The sequence below is a fragment of the Henckelia pumila genome, chromosome 2, assembly GCF_033568475.1.
Source record: "Henckelia pumila isolate YLH828 chromosome 2, ASM3356847v2, whole genome shotgun sequence".
NCBI classification, from domain to species: Eukaryota; Viridiplantae; Streptophyta; class Magnoliopsida; order Lamiales; family Gesneriaceae; genus Henckelia; species Henckelia pumila.
This window is the reverse complement of record NC_133121.1, coordinates 37,714,949-37,723,713: the sequence shown is the minus strand read 5'-3', so window position 1 is coordinate 37,723,713 and position 8,765 is coordinate 37,714,949. Positions and strand designations below refer to the sequence as shown.

Sequence of the window (8,765 nt, the reverse complement as noted above, 5' to 3'; positions counted from 1 at the left end):
GATTCACTTCAGTATTGCTGGGAAACTGTCCTCTGTTATGATCCTTCAAAGCATGTGCAAGCTGCCCAATTTGTGTTTCCATCGATTTCATCATAGCTCCCAAACTGCACATGTGTGTCTCCATGCTGTCCATTCGAGTTTCAGTCCTCGACATCCGCTTGTTAGATTCAGTAACAAATGTAGACATCACATCTTCCAACGACGCTTTACCTTCCCCTTGATTTGTATTGAATCCCGGAGGGGGTTTCAACACATTCTTGTTGTTGGCATAAGAAAAGTTTTCATGGTTACGTAAACCAGGATGATAAGTATTAGGAGGAGGGTTACCTCGATAATTTCCATAACCTCTGGGATTGATATATTGAGCTTCCTCATGTGGATGAGATTCTTCTATGGCAACCGACACACCTGCAGGTTCTGCGATATTCACCTTGTTCAGAGAAGCAACTTGTGTACTCAACGCAGATAGCTGTGCAGTAATGGATGTAAGAGGATCCACACTGTACACTCCCTTTTTGACTCCCGTACGTTCAGATGGCCATTGATAACTATTGATAGTCATCTATTCCAGCATATCATAAGCCTGAATGGGGTCCTTGGAAAATATGGTACCTCCAGCAGCAGAATCCACTGACATTCTTGTATGCCTATTCAGTCCAATGTAGAAAAACTCTATTTCTTCCCAATCTGCAATATTATGATTAGGACAACGCCTTAACAAATCTTTGTACCTTTCCCATGCCTCATATAGCTGTTCTGAATCATGCTGTTGAAAGGTACTGATCTCAATCTTCAGCTTGGTTGCCTTGGATGGTGGAATGAATTTCTCTAAGAATTTCACAGCCATGCCTTCCCAAGTTGTTATGCGTCCTAGCAGCAACGACTGTAGCCAACTCTGTGCCTTGTCCCTGAGAGAAAAAGGAAACAAACGTAAGCGTATTGTATCCTCAGAAACACCATTTATTTTAACAGTATCAGTAATCTCTAGAAAAGTGCGCAAGTGTAAATGAGGATCCGCTGTGGCTGTTCCATTGAATTGGTTCTGCTGAACCATGTTGATTAAAGTTGGCTTCAACTCAAAGTTGTTGGCATTTATTGTCCCTCGAGCGATTCCAGAATAGTGAGCCTGGATCGTCGGTCTGAAATGATCTCTAATTGGCACCAAGGGCAATTCATTGACATTTTCTTCAGCCATGTTAAGTTGTTCTTCTCTCCTAGCTCTTCTCAAAGCTCGTGCAGTTCGTTCAATCTCTGGATCAAAGAGCAAAGAATTCGCACTTTGAGATCTTCGCATAAATTGCAATGAAGAACAATAACAAATTATTAGTAATTAAATCAAAATAAAGAAAAGCTCTAAATTAAAACTTCGACTAATTGGTAAAAAGACTAAACAAAATCAAAAACTACTCCCCGGCAACGGCGCCAAAAACTTGTTGTGAAAAATATTCGCAAGCGTACGAGTGTCAAGTTTTAGTAAAGTGAAAGAGAGAGTGTCGAACCCACAGGGAGTAATTTGAAAATATTCAATACTTGTAATTAAAATAGTCTTAATTTTATCTAGAAAATCAAACTTTAAAGGGTTGATGACAAATTAAATAAATAAAGAAAGCTGAACAGCGCGCACAAACACAATCCTTAAGAGATTATCAATCAGAGAAAAAAATAGTCTAGAGGTTTGATTTTCACCTGGTCTCGACAATCTTCAATCCTAATCAATCTATTTTCATGAGTTAATTTCAATTAATAACCAAGAACACATAGATTATACTATTTCCCTCTTCCGAGTATCAAATAGGATGCATCAATTACAGATCGATTTCAATATCCCTATTCAAAATTTAGTTGTAATGATATGTGTAAAACAATGTTCTTTTTAGGCTCTATTAAAGCTATAAGCTCTCCCGAGTCATATAAATAATTAACAGTGCAGATTCTATTGATCCTATTCTAAATCCCCTCTCCCGAGTGCCGAACTCTGAATAAATATGACAAATCAATTTATGGCCAGTAAATTGAAAAGACTTTTAAAATTAGAATCACAATTAATTTAGAATAACTCAATTCATTAAAATCAATAATTCATAAATATTGTTTTGACCAAGCTACATCAACCTCTAGACTTAAAAAGCTTAGTTCATGATAAAATTCATAAAAACAAAACGAATGTTTTTAAATTCAAACATAATTCAACTCAAAAGAAATAAGTAAAGTAAGAATAACAAAGCCGTAGTTTTTCTTCCGTGTCCGGTCGAAAATTCTTCGTATTTGTTCCAAGCAACTCCAATTATCGATCGAAACTTGGAAAACTTTTCTCTCAAGATTATTTTTTTGTGTAGTGGCCGCTTGATCCCTCTCATTAGGTCTGAAAAACCCTTAAATATGCCCTTAAGATTCGTCCAAAAACCTTCTAAAAGTATCCAAAAATTCCCAAAATTAAACACAGCACTTCGTCATACAGACTACGACGCGCGGGCGCACCACACCAGGCGCGGGTGCGCATAGTTCACTGTCTCAGACACTTAGTAACTCGACTTCACGTGCGGGCGCACCACACCAGGCACGGGCGCGCATAGCTTCCTGTAGAAAATTGTTGAGTTTCTCTTCAGTTGACGCACGGGCGCACCACGCCAGGCGCGGGCGCGCATAGTCGTCTGTCCAGGTTTCTTCAAACTACGAACCATCTTCGCTTGCTTTGCTATTTTCTTGACTTCTATGATTTCTTCTATCATTCATTCATTATTTCCTGTAATTCTTGACATCCAACAAAAACAACAACAACTTCCACATAATTCCGCTCGAAACCAAGCAATTATCCAATAATATCAACACAAATTACGTGCACAAAATGCACTTATCAATTGCCAGCTGAGTATGAATGCTTATGTGTTTTATTTTATGTGCCATGATATATGTTTTACTGTTTTATACATACCGCATGTGCACATACACCTTGAGTTGTATCTCTTTCGAGATAGCCTTTCTCGTAGGGTCGCTCAGCCATACACATGCTTATACCTGATTATATTGTCTGACACCAGGAGTTACCACAATTACCCAAGACTAATACTACGGTGATCTAGACGAGTGTGTTAGCCACCCAGTGGTCGGAGTCCCAGATAGTGCTACATACTCATTGGCGCCTAGTCTAAGCAGAACTTTGTATTTGATCAGTCATCACGTTGCATGCATCATATTAAGTGTTGTATACTCATATTTACATGATGGACGTTAGTCGCTCATGTCCTTGATAATGTCTTGGACACCCCATTGCAAAGGGTAGGTCTCAGGCTGGATGGAGCAGGTGGATCAAAGCACGGTTATTTGCAGATTCTGGAGATGCTAGGAGTTACTTGCTACAGTAATATTTAGTCGTATATATTTTTGGTAAAAACACTTGGGTTTGTAATGCCGGTTGTATTCCGCCAGTTTATCCTGTAAAATAGTTGGTTTTTAGTTTCCACAATAAAATCTGTTAAGTTTGAATAATCATTGTTAATTTTTATATTAAGCTTAATGCATGCTTAAGACTGCTAGTTAGTAGGTGATCCGAGCAGTCACTACATTATAAAACGGTGAGAAATAAAAAAATAAGATGCACCAGTATCAATAAGAACAAATGAAGGTATTCTATAGAAATTAAATGTACCTGCAATGATCCTCTCATTTCCCTCCAAGTCTTGATTATGCTTGAGGACAAACACTTGGCTCAGTACATGAGACTGACGACTAGATCCTCCCACATACTGTGATGATGGCTTCTGCTGCACCATTGCTTGAGAACCAAAACCAGATGGTTGTCCTCCTCCTATTTGTGGACAATCCATCTTGAGATGCCCGATCTCACCACAACAAAAACAATCTCCGACAGCTTTACGACACTTATCAGTCGAGTGATTCTTCCCACAATGGTTGCACTGTCCCTTCTTCTGACTAAACAAGTGAACTCCTCCCAACCCAGAAGAAGTAGTATAAGAAGCAGACTTCTTAAAATATTGAGCCCGCGACCCCAAGTTACCAGAAGGTCGAGTGGAATTCAGAGTCATACCTCGATGCAGAATGATCTCAGCTTCTCAAAAACGGTTCACCAAACACTCGTAGGACGTCGGATCATCATAGACTGATACTGTAGCAACCCAACCCGGATCCACAACCTAATCAGAGTTAGAGCATAATTAAGAATGCATTAAAATAAGTACATTAATTCGTTGCGAAAGTCTTGAATAAAAACTGGTTAGCAGAATACAACCGACTAAACAAATTTGATATACAACCCGATCGAATTAAGTATAATCCTAAAGGCAAATAAAACCTACAGCTAATCCTGCTGTCTTCCTCTGGTCACCGACTCCTCCAAGTCGCTGGGCGCACTTCCTGCACCTGCACCTGCCCCATCAAATGAGGTGTTTAGACAAATAGAAAATACTCGACGTGAGAGACTACGCTCAATAAAAAAGCACGGGTAAACATACAAACATTATGCATGCAAATAAATATGACTGGGTATTCATATATGGGATAACTGTATACAAAATGCTTAGACTGGCGCCTAGGATATGAGAAGTACTGCTCGGAGAATCAAACCACTAGGTACTTCCACTCACTCCTACTGGACGTGGACCGTGTCCCCTAGATGCCAGTTCCGGCCTACCCATCGTTCGCGGGGCACTCGACATCAAACCGTCAAAATAGGGTTGAGCGGCCCTACACTGGCTCATCTCAAAAGATGTACAAGCACAATTTGATATGCATATTCCGCATAATAACCCATGCAATAACATGAAAAACATAACACATAAATGCAACATATAAGCATGCATACCCGCTGGCAAACTCAGTCAGTACATACCTTTCTAAGGCAGTCCTAGCAGTCCCACTCTAGGTTCCAAGCCTACCATCCAACTCTACAATGCAAATATTCATGAATCAGTAAACATGCTCTAAAAGCCTTCACTAAGCTATTACATACTCCTAAATATTTTTAGGAAGCAAAAGCTAGACCTGCGTCCGTCGATAGCCCACTGTTGATGACTGCCTCAAAACTTAGGCACAGGTCCGCTACGATGCTGGGATCGCTCCGCTAATTCCGGATTCCCAATAGGACGCCTAGAACTCCCTAGATTTGACTAGAAAGTGCTAAGAATGAGAGAGAGTAGAGAGGCACCTAAAAATGTGTTGGAAAACGCGGCTCTCAGATCAATCACGATTGATACCCGGTGCAGCGGAAGTTTAAAAATTTTATTATGGAACAATTCCATAGTGTGGGTATCAACCGTTTAACGATTAAATTATAAGTGTGTGTAAAATTAAATAACAATTATTAATTTTACCTTCAATCTCGAAGCGAGATTATTGGACACCACACAGATTTCTCTGCGCTTCTTGTATCTCCCTGGAACTGATGAACAAGCTTTCCTTCAATCAGGTCCACGAATAGAGGTTTAATCCCTCTGATAGATTGCACTAGAAAATCTATCAGAAGTTTTCTACGAAGAGAATAAACGAATTTGATTCGCTATTCCAGACTGCAATTCAAAATCACAGACCGGAATTTCTCACGCAGAGAAGGGAGGGTGTTCGGCCACTTTGAGAGAGAGGAGGCTAGGGTTTTCGAAAAACCTGTCTCAAATTATGACCTGTTGTATGTTATTTCTGTACTGCAATAACTTATTTATAATGCAGGCCACTAACACCTTAGGGCCCATTAGTCATAAGTTGAGGCCCGACAAGCAAAGCCCGCATGTTCAGAAATTAATATAAAATTCATCGTGACTCCGATTGATAAACCGATTTTACCAATGTGCACAGAAACCATTTCTGCACATTTTAAAGTCAAGATAAATTTTCCTGAATCCGAATTCAGTGGTTTCCAAAAATGTACATCCCCATGTCATTTTAGGAAATCCTACTCCCTTACTCTTATTTAAGAAGTCCAACTTCTTTATTCATTAAATTTAACTCTTTAAATTTAACTATCTCAACGGGGATTAAAACTCCATTACACTGTGTGACCCTCAATGGTTCAGGGATACAGCTAGCCGTGGGCTCACAACTCCTTGTGACTCGGAACAACACTTTCCGACTTGCCCAACGAATCATGGTAAAGCGCCTAGCAACATCGCCCCATGATTCCCTAGGTATCACTGATAGTGCCTACAAGAACCAGTAGATTTTGGTTAGCGTACAGTACGGTCCCTTCATCCATATATCCCGATCGAATCAACAACCATTGGTATATCGAGAGTCGCTCAAGATTCGATAACTATGCAATACATCTTGAAGATCAAATTAGTGACATCGCATGTGCTACTAAGAAACCATTTCTTAAATCACATTAAGTACTCTGGCCAGAGATTCGTCACACTAATATCTCCTCAGATCGCATAGGATATCCACACTCGCAAGTATGTGGTGAATCCTTGACAACAATGCATCGACTCCTATATGTGTTGTAACTGTACCCAATCCCGACACCTGATGACTCCCATAGAGTCGGTAAACGAGTCAAAGCACAGTACTAGCATATAGAGTCTCCATGATGTTTCAAGTAGTAAGGACTAATGGTGTACAACCAAAACCGCGGACTTAATCCACTCGATAAGTGATAACCACTTGGAAAGTCCGGATAGGGTAGTTCGATTATTCATCCTATGAATATCCATTTGCATGCTTCGAACATCTCCATGTTCCCTACCAATGAAACGTGGTACTCCGCATCGCAAATGCTAGTCTCAAACTCGAGCGATCCTTATCCTTATTCTCGGACGGCTCAATCGACTAGGAACAGTTTAGAATATACAGTGACTATAAGATGTATTTCATGACAGACATCCCCATGTTCTACCACATCTTACATACACTATAGTATATTCAAGGTCTTTATCAAAACAACAATAGTATATCATAATATAACAATATGAAGAAAGATAAAGTCATTGCCATTAATAAAAGTGTAAATTACATTAAACAAAAGATCGTTTGTACAAAGAGTCATCAAAGCCCATAGCCACAAGTTGGCTCACTGGGCACCCACTCTTTCAAAATGAGCCTCGGATCCAATATTTATAGGCAAAGAACGAAACGTCCAATCACGAACGGAGCGTCCGATCTCCATCGGAGTGTCCGATGTCCCATCTAGTTCGTAATCAATGACGTTGTAACGGCCCACTGTATCAAGACGGGTCTTTTCAGCGTGCTTATGTTCTCACTCACACGCACCCTGAGAAACTTCCCAGGGGGTCACCCATCCTATAATTTTCCCAAGTCAAGCACGCTTAACTTTGGAGTTCTTATGTGATGAGCTTCCGAAAAGAAGATGCACCTTCTTGATATGAGCAGTACATATGAAATCTTTTAAGCCCTCCTCAACTATGTAGTCCCATACCTACACAGTCTCAGAATCCCTTCTCATTCCGGCACGGGATCGGTTCATTCATGTCTCCCTCCGCCTAGAAGCCTACCAGGAGCCGCTCATTATCCGTGCAACCTCTTGGCACCGGCGATCACTCCCTGCCTCATCAGCCCCGGGCGTCACATGCCCACCAGCTTCCGCTTGGTTCGTCCCCGAATCATACCGTACTAAGAGAGGTCGGCTTTGATACCATTTGTAACGGGGTCTTTTCAACGTGCTTATGTCCTCACTCACACGCACCCTGAGAAACTTCCCAGGGGATCACCCATCCTATAATTTCCCCAAGTCAAGCACGCTTAACTTTGGAGTTCTTATGTGATGAGCTTCCGAAAAGAAGATGCACCTTCTTGATATGAGCAGTACATATGAAATCTTTTAAGCCCTCCTCAACTATGTAGTTCCATACCTACACAGTCTCAGAATCCCCTCTCATTCCGGCACGGGATCGGTTCATTCATGTCTCCCTTCGCCTAGAAGCCTACCAGGAGCCGCTCATTGTCCGTGCAACCTCTTGGCACCGGCGATCACTCACTGCCTCATCAGCCCCGGGCGTCACAGACGTCACCATGATGACCTCACTGATGACATCACCCCTGCACGAACGGAGCATACGATCTCCGATCGGAACGCCTGATCCAGCCAATACCCATTCTCTTAATTATTTTGTTTAATTGTGATTAAACCCCTTAATCATCGTATTTTGAGTACGGGTCACTACATTCTCCTCCACTTAATAGATTTCGTCCTCGAAATCTAGGGTAAATCCCGAGAACATTCTATAGACCTTTACTTGCATGTCTGGTCGAATAGCTTTCAAGGCACTCGGACTCTTGTCAAAATCCTGCAAGCTATTAATACTGAACCGCATGGACATTCCCCAAATTCTTCAGTTCGACTCTCGCAGAAACTGAAAACTGCTGCGCAACTAATGAAAGTTAAACTTCCTTGGCATTATTGCATCGCAACACTGATACGCCTTCTGTCCAAACCACGATCTCACTGATCACGAAGGATACAGACACCCGCTTGATCGAGATCACCGTCCCAAGGAAAATCTTATACAGACAAAACCCAATTCATAACTTGACTGTCTCGCGACATTCGTCGAATCAGTAACTAGGTCCAATCATCTAATGATTCCCCAAAATCTCTTGGTGTAGAATATCAATACCAACACCGTCCTGATATAGCAAATCATGAATCTCTCTTCAAGAGAATTCCCACTGAGATTAAGTTATATATCAACGTAACTGCTTACAACGATTCTTAGACTGGCTATGAAGCACAACCAAGCTTCTAGAGCAACACTGGCAACCAATCCACCATGTCTAGTACAAATTGTAGTTCACGTTTCTCC

The 8,765-nt window shown here is 41.1% G+C and overlaps 1 non-coding gene across 1 annotated transcript; it reads left to right on the top strand.

Moving 5' to 3' along the window:
• The first annotated feature begins 692 nt into the window (after window positions 1-692).
• LOC140885820 (small nucleolar RNA R71) lies at window positions 693-799 on the top strand. Its single transcript, XR_012151235.1, has one exon. It is a non-coding gene; the product is annotated as a small nucleolar RNA R71 (small nucleolar RNA).
• The last annotated feature ends 7,966 nt before the right edge of the window (window positions 800-8,765 follow it).